We start from the raw sequence: 13,399 nt of genomic DNA, 5'->3' as shown, positions 1-13,399 counted from the left end.
GGATGTTTGTAGGAGGGACCCAACCTTCAGGCGGCAACTGAAAAACTCAAGATAATAGGTATGCCATCTAGTCCCTAAGAGGGACAGGCCAAGAGCTGGTTGTTTTTGCTCATTCACTCTGTGCTGAGCCAGAGGGAACAGTTTATGCACCCAACTATAACCATCTTTTTCTGTGTGGTCCCAGGTGACTCATGAATTCATGTAAAGCCATCATCAGCAAAAACTAGGTGATTTGGGAGCCATTCCCTGGAGTGGCAGCTGAAATACTTGGAGTGCTAGATGTAGGGAGACTGCTTCCAGGAAGAAGCTTGGTTTTGCTCTTGGAATGAGTGTGGAGGTCTGGAAGAAGTAGCTGGGAAGCTGACCGCCAGCTCTGTCAGGCTCCCTAGAGAATCCCAGCCAGCTGCCACATGCAAGCTGATTAGAAGCTGAATCCTAGGCAGCAGCTGGAAAGATTGTAGTCAAATCTCTTCGAGGGAACAACTGGGAAATTGACATTTTTGCTTATTCTCTCTGCACTGGGCGCAGGGTGGCTATCGACACGAAGTGCTTGCAACCCATTTGAAAACGACTTTTTTTTGTTGTTCAAGATAGTTATGTGGGACTTGTAAATGCTGAGCCCCATTGGTTATCCAAGCTAGGTAGTTTGAGGGATTATTCTTCAGGTAGCAGCTTCGAAAGTTGGGATGCTAGGTAGGTAGACAAGCTCCTTTTGGGGAGAAACTGGAGACTTGATTTTACTGTTGGAGTAAGCCAGGGGAGGAAAAGGGGGAAGAGCCTCCGACTCTTTTAGATTCAGGGAAGGATCCCCGTTAGCACCTAGATGCAGACTATTTAGAAGCTGGTCCCTCTTGCAGAAGCTGGTCCCTCCTGCAGTCAAACCCCTTCCCGGGAAAGACTGGGAGATGATGAGTGTATTTGCCTGCTCCTCTGTGCTGAGCCCTGGTGTATAGCCAGGTGGAGTACTTGTATGCCTATTTAAAACCTGCTTCTTTGTTTGCTATAAAGTCCTGCAGAATTTGTGAATACAAGCCCCATTGACTATTAGAGCTAGGTGATTAGGAGGCCTGTTTCTCATTTCTCAGGTGGCAGATGTAAAAGTTGGGATGTTAGTTGTGCTGACAAGCTCTTCCCAGGGAAAGCTGCCAAGTTGCTTTTATCACTGGAGTGAGCAAGATGGAGAAGAGAGGGGAACAGGCCACTGGTTCTTTCAGGCTCTCAGGAGGATGGATCCCAGTTAACCTGAAATGCAGGCTGATTAGAAGCTGGACCCTCAGGCAGCAGCTGGCAGAAGATGCAATCAAACCTCCTCCAGGAAAAAAATTGGGAGATGGGTGTTTTTGCCTGTTTTTTCTGTACTGAGGCGAAGAGGCTAGTGGTAGGGAGAGTTCATGGGTCCATTGGGCAACTGCTTCTAGCTTTGCTGCCGTTCTACAGGACTCATTATGCGACGTCCCAATGGCTCTTACAGCCTAGGTGATGGCTCTTACAGTTATGTGATTTCAGGGCCATTCCTCAGGTGACAGCTTAGAAGTTGAGGAGCTATATGTGTGGTCCAAACCTTCCTCAAGGAGAAGCTGGAACTTGGGTTCCTTCCTATTTGTAAGACACTGTGCCTTGGGCGGGGTTGATGGTGAGCATGCATCTCAGCCTTTCCTAAGGGTTTTGATGACTCAGTGTAGGAGTCACTCACCTGGTTTCTGGATTTTTCTATGTGTAGCTATATATCTGGTGCATCTGTGGGAGGAGAGAGATTCCGGAACCTCCTATCTCACTATCTTGGTGACGTTCCCTAAGTATTTTTTTAATTTCACAAAAATGAAATGTAAAGTCACAAATTAAAAGGCAAGAAGACTTCCTTTTTCCTTAAGAACTCATCAACTTAGTGTTATGAGTACAGATGCTTTATTTTTTTCTTCACTGAGTTAATAAAAATATAATTATTAAATAATATAAAGGCAAACAACTTTGTTTTAAGAGGTAATTTCATTTCTAACATCATTGGCATTAGTATTGATGAAAAGACACACTTGTATTTCATAGATCCTTTGTATCAAAACTTTCATCTCATACTTTTCCTTAAATTGAAGTAGAACAGTCATGACTGCAATAAAATTGTTATCAACGGATGCAAATAAATTACAACTGTCCCCAAAATAAGGTAACTAAGGCTGAACTCTGATTAACTTCTGTGGTGTATTATTTATATACAATTGTTAAATTTAAATGGATTATTGGTTAGTTAAATGAATAATGCATTTATCTCTGAGTCAAATCCTCAATTTCTAATGTTTAAATTTTATAATTCTAACTTTTTCTAGAAATGTCATTTTCTTATGACAAATTTAGGAAAAAATTTGATCAGTTTAAGCTGATAAGAACGTTTGTCTGTTTTTCTAAGAGAATTAACCTCAACATTTAAAAATAAAAAACAGCTTTCAATTTGCCTTTTGGCTACTGAAGAAATTTGGGAGATACAAAATGGTCATCATTCAAACACAAAGGTAAAGGGAGAAGTAACTATAAAAGATAAATTACTTAAATTCTCTCTTTAAATCAGATTATTTTATTCTAAATAGGTTTCTGAGGTAGTAATAGTCAATTTATTTCTATTTTTTCTCTGAAGACTAGTCATCTAGACTTTATCTATTACTCACACACTTAGAAATCCAATTCACTCCAAAATTAACATGTTAATTAACTTATCTTTCAAACACATGTTCACAAGTGTGCATAATTTGGCTCATTAGCATAATCCACCTGCTTATGACATTTGAAAGTTCAGTAGCAAGTGATAAAAATCCATTTAGAGTCAAAAGAAATTCATGATCCATGAGCAATACCTCAAAAACATTTGAATCTATATATCAAGCTCTTTACATGCTTAGTCTTAATTAATAACTTATCCTCTGATTTCTTGAGTGTTTATCACTATCTAAAACGTGTAAACACATGTATTACTAGGTATCACTTCCTATTTTTTGTCATATTAACTTTCTGTCTCCTGGTATCATCTTTCACACATTTTCTGTTGCCAGCATTGTTATAGACAGGAATGCCACCTAGAAGTGCAGAAGTTGTCACCCTAGAGACACAAGTTCCCATCATATTAGAAATGACTTGGTTTTTAACAGGGCTGTTAATCCATAGTTACAGTCTGTGAACAACTTATTAAATACATAGGGATGAACATGTTTTCTGGATAATAAATAATAAATATTAAATTTTTCTAAAAAATTCTCTTATCAGAAAACCACTAGACTCCCTTTTTCAAAGTTACCAGTAATAAAATACCAAGCACATCAATTAGTCTAAATATGTGACTTTTTAACCGGTCTCACTAAGTCTTTTTTTTTTTTCTCTTAGCCCCTTTCCATCTAATGTTTACTTCTATTAGTGCACAGCATAAGATAGGGGTTCAATTTCATTTTTCTTCATGTGGTTATCCAGTTTTCCCACACCATTTGTTGAAGAAACTATCTTTTCCTCATTGGAAAAGTGTCATTGACTCCTTTGTTAAATATTAGTTGACAATATTTGTGGAGAGTCATTTATATGTTCTCTATTCTGTTCCATGGGTCTATATGTCTATCTTTATGCCAGTATCATAATGTTTTAATTTCTATCACTCTGTAATATAGTTCAAAACCAAGAAGTGTGATGTTTCCAGTTTTGTTCTTCTTTCTCAGGATTACTTTGGCTATCCAAAGGTCTTTTGTGGTTCCATCAAACTTTAGGATATTTTTTTATTTATGTGAAAAGTGCCATTGGAATTCTAGTAGAAATTGTACTGAATCTATAGATAGCTTTGGGTAGTATGGACATTTAAAAATAGTCATTCTTCTGTTCCATGGACACAGAATATCTCTCTATGTTTATGTGTTCTTCAACTCCTTTCATTGAAGTCTTATAGTTTCCATTGTATAGATCTTTCTAGTCTTTGGTTAAATTTATTTCTAAGTATTTTTCAGCAAAGTATGAGAGAGGGAACACCTTTAGCCTATAAAAACACCCAGAAAGAACAGATGGCTAAAATAATACTTAATGGTGAGAAACTAGGTTCTTTCTCCCTATCATCAGGAGAAGGCCAGGATATCCTCTCTCATCACTCTTATTCAACATCATGGTTTGAAGTCCTGGCTGGTACAATAAGAAAAGAAAAAACAAAACAAAACAAAAATGGGAAAAAATGTCATACAGCTTAGAAAGGGAGAAATAAAACTGCCTTTAATAGCAAAGACATAGTTGTTTATATAGAAAACTCCAAAAAACCTACCTAAACTCTCCTAGAAACATGCAAGTATAGCAAGCTAAGAGGATTCAAAGTCCATACACAGGATCAATTATCTTCCTATATTCCAGCAATGAACTATTGGTTTTTGGATTTTAGTAAGCAGTGTCATTTATAATAGCACCAAGAAAATGAAAGCATTTAGGCATAGACAGAAAATAAAATAAAATAAAATAAATATGTAATATAACAAAATATTTTGTAAAGGTTCTGTATGCAAAAATATATAAAACTGATTAATGTAATCAAAGAATATCTAAATAAATGGAGATATATTCCATGACTGAGGACTGCAAGGCTCAAACCTGTTCAGAAGTCAGCTCTTCTCAACCTGATACACAGGACACCAATCAAAATCTTAGTAAGTTACTTTGATTAAAAAATGTATATGGAAAGGCAAAGAACCCAGAGTAGCTAACACAATACTAAAAAGAATAAAGATGGAAATCTCACATTATGCACTATCAACCAACTGATATTGGCAAAAAAATTAGATGCATATTGGCAAAAAAATAGATACATATCAATGAAACAGAAAAGAGACCCACAAAAACCCACACAAATACAGTCAACTAAGCTTTAACAGAGTGAATTAAAGGTAAAAATGATAGGCTTTTTAATAAACAGTGCTGGAACAAAAAAATGAACCTAGATGCTGTCTTTACATCTTATCCCAATTTTAATTCAAAATGGATTATGAAGCTGAATATAAAAACTCAAAACTATAAAACTTCTAGGAAAAAAACAGGAGACAATCTGCATGATCTTAGGTATGGTGGTGTATTGTGTGTGTGTGTGTGTGTGTGTGTGTGATGTATTTTTATATATAACATCAAAGCATAATCTCTGAAAGAAAAAAATCAAATAATGGGACTCCATTAAAATGAAAAGCTTCTGCTCTATAAAAGATACTATTAAAAGAATGAAAGACAAGTCATGGATTGAAAAATATACTTACCCAAAATATACAAAGAAACCTCAAAACCCAACAATAAGAAAACACTCCCATTATAAATCAACAGAAGACCGAGACAGACACATGACATATAAGCATTGTGAGATGCTCAGTACCATTTGTCAATAGGGAAATGCAAATAAGAAAAATAATTATATACTACTACAGACCTATCAGAATAGCTAAAAAACAGGGACACCTGGGTGGTTCAGTGGGTTGAGTATCTGTCTTTGACTCTCATCTGGGATCAAGTCCCGCATCGGGCTCCTTGTTCAGCAGGGAGCCTGCTTCTCCTTCTGCTTGCCCCTTGTGCTCTCTTTCTCTGACGAATAAATAGATAAAATCTAAAGAAAAAAAGTAGCTAAAAAACAAAATAAATCTGACAAAAGGAATTGGTTAGTGAGGTTACAGAGCAACAGTTATCATCATTAATTGCTGGTGGGGGAGGAGTTGGAAATCGATACAGCCACTTTTGGAGACAGGAAATTTGTTACAAATCTAAACACAATTTTACCACATAATCCAGCAACTGCACACCTAGAAGCTTTCTCCAATTGCTTTAAAACACTTGTATCCTCACAAAACCCCATCAGTGAATGTTTATAGTAGCTTTGTTCATGATTGCCAAAACTTGGAAGCAACCAAGGTATACTTAAATAGGTGAGTGGATAATCGGTTGTGGTATAGAACAGAATAGCATTGAGTAATAAAAGGAAATGAGCTTGCGAGCTAGGCAGACTGCAAAGACATGATTGAATCTTTTATTTTTTTAATTGTGGTAAGGACCTATAACATGAGATTATCCACTTACAATTTTCAGTGTATAATACAGTATTGTTAACTGTAGGCACTGTGTTGTAGAGCAGTTCTCTAAAACTTATTGGTCTTGCATAACTGAAACTTAAGACCCATTGAACAACGACCTCTAGTTCCCCCTCCCCCCAGCCCCTGGCAACACCACTATTCTACTCTCTGCTTCTGTGAGTCTATTTCAGACACCTCAATAAGTGGAATCAGTATTTTTCCATCTGTAACTGGCTTATTTCGTTTAGCATACTGTCCTCCAAGATGTTGCTACATATGCCAGGATTTCTTTCTTTTTTAAGGCAGAATAGTGACTTGAGCAGTGAGAGGGTTAGGAGCATCAACTCCCATGCAGTTGAAGATCTGTGTATAACTTTGACTCCCTCAAAACTTAACAACTAATAATAGCTTACTATTGACCAGAAGCCTTATTGATAACATTAAAGTTAGCCAGTGCATATTTTGTGTTATATGTATTAGATACTGTATTTGCACAATAAAGTAAGTTGGAGAAAAGAAAATGTTTTTAAGACAATTGTAAGGAAAAATATATTTACAGTGCTGTACTTTATTTTTTAAAAATCCACATATAAGTTCAAACCTATGTTGTTTTAAGCTCAACTTTCTTTTTTCTTTTACCTGTTGAAGGCCATTTAGGTTGTTTCCATATTTTGGCTGCTGTGAATAATGCTATAATGAACATGGGGTGCAGATATATCTCCTAGGTCCTGACTTCAGTTCTTTTGGACACATATCTGGAAGTGAAATTGTTAGATCAGTCAGTAGTTCTGCTTGTAATTTCTTGAGTTACCTCCACATTATTTTCCACAGCAGCTGTGCATGTTACAGTCCCATTAACAGCAAACAAGGGTTCTAATTTCTCCACCATTAAATGCATGTCTCTAAGTGAAAAATGCCAGTTTGAAAAGATTATACACTGTATGATTCCATTTATATGGCCTTCTGGGAAAGGCAAAACTGTAGAAACAGTAAGTAAATGTGTGGTTGTTGTGGCTATAAGGGAGAGAGGAAAGTGGGGTAGGTGAAACACAGGGAATTGTTTAGGGTAGTGAAACTATTCTGCTTGACACTATGCATATGTCAAACCCCACAAAAACAGAACTTTATAGCACAAAGAGTAAATATATTATATTTATTTTAATTAATATGTGCAATTTTTAAAAGTGTTTAGGAGGTTGGGGGAACTCCAATATTATGTAGACTGTGACAGAAGAATCTATTAAAAATGTATCAAACAGCTTCACTAAAGAAAGTGATGAAAAAAGGTGCTGACCTACACAACTTTGGAAATGAGTGAATCTGTAAGACTCAAAGTGAAAAGTACATTAACATTTTAGTTAAAAACTTTCTTTCACACTGAGTACAGGTTAATAATTCTGATAATGCATCCCATATATACTTGAACAATGAAGTAAGTAGATGGAGGTTGGCGAAAGCTAGGCTTCTCACTGTTGGAGTGCAAGGTCATAGGAAGAAGCAAAGAAAGAAAGCTTAGAGTTGGGATTATCAGTATGAATTCATATTCAGCACAATGTTGATAGACATGAATATACATCTAGAAATGTTTAGAGCTATGCATTTATACAGAGGTTAGTATAAAATGTATATATTTCCTTCTTGCTGGGGAATGTCATAAAAGATGTGACCCCCAACTGACTTGTGAGTTAGACCCAGATACTCAGAGACTCCTTATTCCCTCTCCTGTCCTCAGAATGTGGGTTCCACCTGACTTCTGGCTCCAGAGGCTGCTCCAAAGACATAGTCTTGAGATGGTGACATGATGTTGAGAATATCTGCATGATATACCTGATTGAGCCCAGTTAGGGCCTCGACTGAGCCCAGTCAGGGCCTATTTACTAACTTCTATGATTTGGAGGGAAGCTATGGGGATCCAGTCATCTTGTTGGCACCCAAGACAAGCCTCACCTGTAAGTTCCTTTTGCTGATTAAAACTGCCACCTACCACCCTGGAGAGGCCTGTTTCTTCTGTATCTGGTTTCAGATTACACCTGGGAAGCTCCTCAGAGGATTGGGAACCAACATTTTCTCTGTCAGCTGAGAGGTCAAGCAACAACACCTCAGTGACAATGAACAACCTGGCATCCCAATAGTGGTTTCTAATGGCATTTCCCAATCAAATGAATCAATGCTCCTTGTGGAAATAAATGATTCCAGGGAAGGGTAAATTATATTTAAGATGAGCCTGAGTATTTTCTAGCCTGAAAAAAGGAGGTACTTTGAGAATAAAAAGAAAAAACCAAAAAAACAAAAAACAAAAAACCCCACAAGATTAGTGATATGCCAAAGGAATTCAGGAGCCAATTTAAAGAAACTCCAATGGCCAAAGCTAGAATAATTTGACTAACAAAATAAAAGAAACAGTATCAGATTATAACCCAAAGTATAAAATGAATATCCATGAATCCTTATTGATATAAATAAATGATTGAATAAATAAACAGAGGAAAAGAGACAAATTTCCTAAACAGAAGTATGCCAAGTAATTTAAGAACTCCAGCCTCAAACGAGGAGGAGCATATCTCTTAACTCCCTAAGGGTGGGATGTACATACGACTTCCACAAAAAGTACAGTATGGAAAGGGAGACACAAAAAAAGAGTAACATTACAGTGGGGAATCCTGACAGGCACTACCTCAACCAGAGGATCAAGATCAACATGAACAGTCATGTTAATTGTCATGTTAATTGTAGTACCCTTCATAAAATGGTATCTTTGTGGTTTTCCTTGCAAACATTAATAAACCCAATTCAACCACAAGTAAACCATCAATAATTCCCAACTAAGGGACATTTTGCAAAGTACCTGACCATTATTTCTCAAAACAATCAAGGTCGTAAAAACAGAAAAAGTTTGAGAAACCAGGAGGAAGCCAAGGAGATATGAAAACCTACTATTACATGGTCTCTTGGGTGGCACCTTGGAATAGAAAGAGGACAGAATAGGGTACCTGTCTGGCTCAGTTGTTGCAGCATTCGACTCTTAATCTTGGAGATGAAAGTTCAAGCCCTATGCTGGGTGTAGAGATTACTTAGAAATGCTTTTAAAAATTAAAAATAAAAGAAAAGAAAAAAGAGGACAGATATAAACAAAGGAAATCCGAACAAGATATGGGCTTTAGTTAATAATAATGTACTAATATTATGTTATTAATTGTGCCCAATGTACCACACAAATGTAGGAGGTTAGTAATATAAAAAACTGGGTTTGTGGACCAGTCCATGTTATCACTGTCACTGTTCTATAAATCTAAACCTAAATATTTATTAAAAAATAATACTCAAAAATGATTAATGTTAGAATAATAAATTGCCATATGAATCATTCAGTAAAATAAATTACTTTTCCTTTGAATTCTGCTGAGTAGGTTATTTGCCAGATTCAAGTGCAGTAGCCTGACAATCTATTTTCTAGAATTCATTCTGAGAACAAGAATTATATAAAGGGCAAATCGTCAGGGGATGAAAAGAAAAAAGAAAAATCTAAGCAATACAGATGGCTGAACCAAATTAGAACCAAGAAGGACAGAGCTGTTCTGCACTCAGAATTCAAATTAGCTGTAAGATCCAGTCAAGAATAACAGTGATGGAGAATTCTATGATTTCTACGTGCCTGAAAAATCAAGAAATAGTACTGAGGTGATCTGAATATACCAGTGTTACAATATTGCTGAAGAGGAAAGAAGGTTATGAATACAGCTAAGAATGAGTGTTTGGAAGCAGAGAACCAAAGAATTAAAATACGAAGTTGGGAGAAATTAAGCAGAGTAGATGCTAAAAGTGGATAATTTTACTGGGAGCTCTGAGTAGAAACCCACATGCTTTTACATCTGAAAGTGCTATTTTGAGCCCAGTGCAATGCAATCAATTGGTCAATCAGAATGATACTTATATAACTTATATTTTAGCCAACATCAGGATCAGAAAATATGATGGAAAATGGATAAAATGAAGAAAAAAGAAGAATCTAGGGAGAAATGCATAAGGAAAAGAGATGAAATTAAGCATATGAAAAAGAAAACTGTAAATCTAGAAGACAGATTACAGAGTTCTTTTTTTCTTAAAATTTTATTTATTTATTTATTTATTTGACAGACAGAGATCACAAGTAGGGAGAGAGGCAGGCAGAGAGAGAGGGAAGCTGGCTCCTACCTAGCAGAGAGCCCGATGTGGAGCTTAATCCCTGGGTCCTGGGATCATGACCTGAGCCGAAGGCAAAGGCTTTAACCCACTGAGCCAACTAGGTATCCCAGATTACAGAGTTCTTTAGCATCTTCAGAAGAGGACACAATTTTTCAGATGTGGGGAATAAATAAAAAGAATGATAATCCTTAAGTAAGGGCAAAGATGATGTAGAAGTGACTGGATGGACCCACAGGCAATAGAATTTGGGGGGAGCAAAGACAAATGAAATAGAAGATGAATGAAATGAAATGAAACAGATTTTAATTCATCATTGAATTAACCTAGATTGCAAAAGGAAGAAAAATATGCGGAAAGTGTAGTATAGTAATTTAAATACTGGTATAGAACACATGCTTAAACATATGTCAGGGTAGAGGACAAAGAAATGAAAATAGAAAAATGCTAGTTATGGAGAGCAAATAATGAAAAAGCAACAACAGATACAACTGGTCAGCAACAACAGATACAACTGGTCTTTGAGAAAGATCAAGAAAACATTACTGAAGCAGAGAACTTTGTTATGATTTACTGAGAAATTTGTGGGAAATTTACCTTCCCCTAATTATTATCATATATTTTTAAATGTTCTGATTTCAAGAGACAGCTTAAACTCACTTTTAAAAGCAGGGTAAGTATACTAAATGGCTATAACTTAATAGCAATATCTGACCAAAAAAGAACAAAATGTAGAAGTTGGTTTTTTGAAAGAATCAATAAGATTGACAAACCATTGGCCACACTAATCCAAAAGAAAAGAGAGAAAGCCCAAATTAATAAAATTATGAATGAAAATGGAGAGATCACAAATCACACCAAGGAAGTAGAAACAATCATCAGTTATTTTCAACAGTTATATGCCAATAAGCTAAGCAATCTAGATGAAATGGATGCATTCCTGGAAAACCATAAACTCCCAAAATTGAACGAGGAAGAAATTGACAACCTGAATAGACTGATATCTAGTAACGAGATTGAAGCAGTGATCAAAAAACCTCTCAAAAAACAAGAGCCCAGGACCTGATGGATTGCCTGGGGAATTCTACCAAACTTTCAAAGAAGAAATAACACCTATACTCCTGAAGCTGTTTCAAAAAATTGAAGCAGAAAGAAAACTTCCAGACTCTTTCTATGAAGCCAACATTACCCTGATCCCCAAACCAGGCAAAGACCCTACCAAAAAGGAGAATTTCAGACCAATATCACTGATGAATATGGATGCTACGATTCTCAACAAGATCCTAGCAAACAGGATCCAACAGCACATTAAAAAGATTATCCACCATGACCAGGTGGGATTCATCCCTGGGCTACAAGGATGGTTCAACATTTGCAAATCAATCAATGTGATAGAAAAAATTAATAAGAGAAGAGAGAAGAACCACATGGTCCTCTCAATTGATGCAGAAAAAGCACTTGACAAAATCCAGTGTCCGTTCCTGATTAAAACGCTTCAAAGTATAGGGATAGAGGGAACATTCCTGAACTTCATCAAATCATCTGTGAAAGACCCACAGCAAATATTATCTTCAATGGGAAAAAGCTTGCAGCCTTCCCGTTGAGATCAGAACACGACAAGGATGCCCACTCTCACCACTCCTGTTCAACATAGTATTAGAAGTCCTAGCGACAGCAATCAGACAACAAAGAGAAATAAAAGGTATCCAAATTCACAATGAAGAAGTCAAACTCTCTCTCTTCGCAGATGACATGATTCTTTATATGGAAAACCCAAAACACTCCAGCCCCAAACTACTAGAACTCATACAGCAATTTAGCAACATGGCAGGATACAAAGTCAATGTACAGAAATCAGTGGCTTTCTTATACACGAACAATGAAAATACAGAAAGGGAAATTAGAGAATTGATTCCATTTACTATAGCACCAAGAACCATAAGATACCTGGGAATAAACCTAACCAAAGAGGTAAAAGATCTGTACTTGAGGAACTCCAGAACACTCATGAAAGACATTGAAGAAGACACAAAAAGATGGAAGACCATTCCATGCTCTTGGATCAGAAGAATAAACATTGTTAAAATGTCTATACTGCCTAGAGCAATCTATACTTTTAATGCCATTCTGATCAAAAATCCACCTGTATTTTTCAAACAGCTGGAGCAAATAATCCAAAAATTTGTATGGAATCAGAAGAGACTCCGAATCACTAAGGAAATGTTGAAAAACAAAACTGGGGGCATCACGTTACCTGATTTCAAGCTTTACTACAAAGCTGTGGTCACCAAGACAGCATGGTACTGGCATAAAAACAGACACATAGACCAGTGGAACAGAGTAGAGAGCCCAGATATGGACCCTCAACTCTATGGGCAAATAATCTTCGACAAAACAGGAAAAAAAAATATACAGTGGAAAAAAGACAGTCTCTTCAATAAATGGTGCTGGGAAAACTGGACAGCTATATATAGAAGAATGAAACTCAACCATTCTCTTACATCGTACACAAAGATAAACTGAAAATGGATAAAAGACCTCAATGTGAGACAGGAATCCATCAGAATCCTAGAGGAGAACATAGGCAGTAACCTCTTCGATATCAGCCACAGCAACTTCTCTCAAGATATGTCACCAAAGGCAAAGGAAACAAAAGCGAAGATGAACTTCTGGGACTTCATCAAGATCAAAAGCTTCTGCACAGCAAAGGAAACAGTCAACAAAACAAAGAGGCAACCCACAGAATGGGAGAAGGTATTTGCAAATGAAAGTACAGACAAAAGGTTGATATCCAGGATCTATAAAGAACTCCTCAAACTTAACACACACAAAACAGACAATCATATAAAAAATGGGCAGAAGATATGAACAGATAGTTCTCCAGTGAAGACAGACAAATGGCTATCAGACACATGAAAAAGTGTTCATCATCACTAGCCATCAGGGAGATTCAGATTAAAACCACATTGAGATATCACCTTACACCAGTTAGAATGGCCAAAATTAGCAAGACGGGAAACAACATGTGTTGGAGAGGATGTGGAGAAAGGGGAACCCTCTTACACTGTTGGTGGGAATGCAAGTTGGTGCAGCCACTTTGGAAAACAGTGTGGAGATTCCTCAAGAAATTAAAAATAGAGATTCCCTATGACCCTGCAATTGCACTACTG

This window comes from Mustela lutreola, chromosome 3 (assembly GCF_030435805.1).
Source record: "Mustela lutreola isolate mMusLut2 chromosome 3, mMusLut2.pri, whole genome shotgun sequence".
In the NCBI taxonomy this organism is placed as follows: Eukaryota; Metazoa; Chordata; class Mammalia; order Carnivora; family Mustelidae; genus Mustela; species Mustela lutreola.
The sequence above is the reverse complement of the archived record's forward strand: the minus strand, read 5'-3'. Positions refer to the sequence as shown.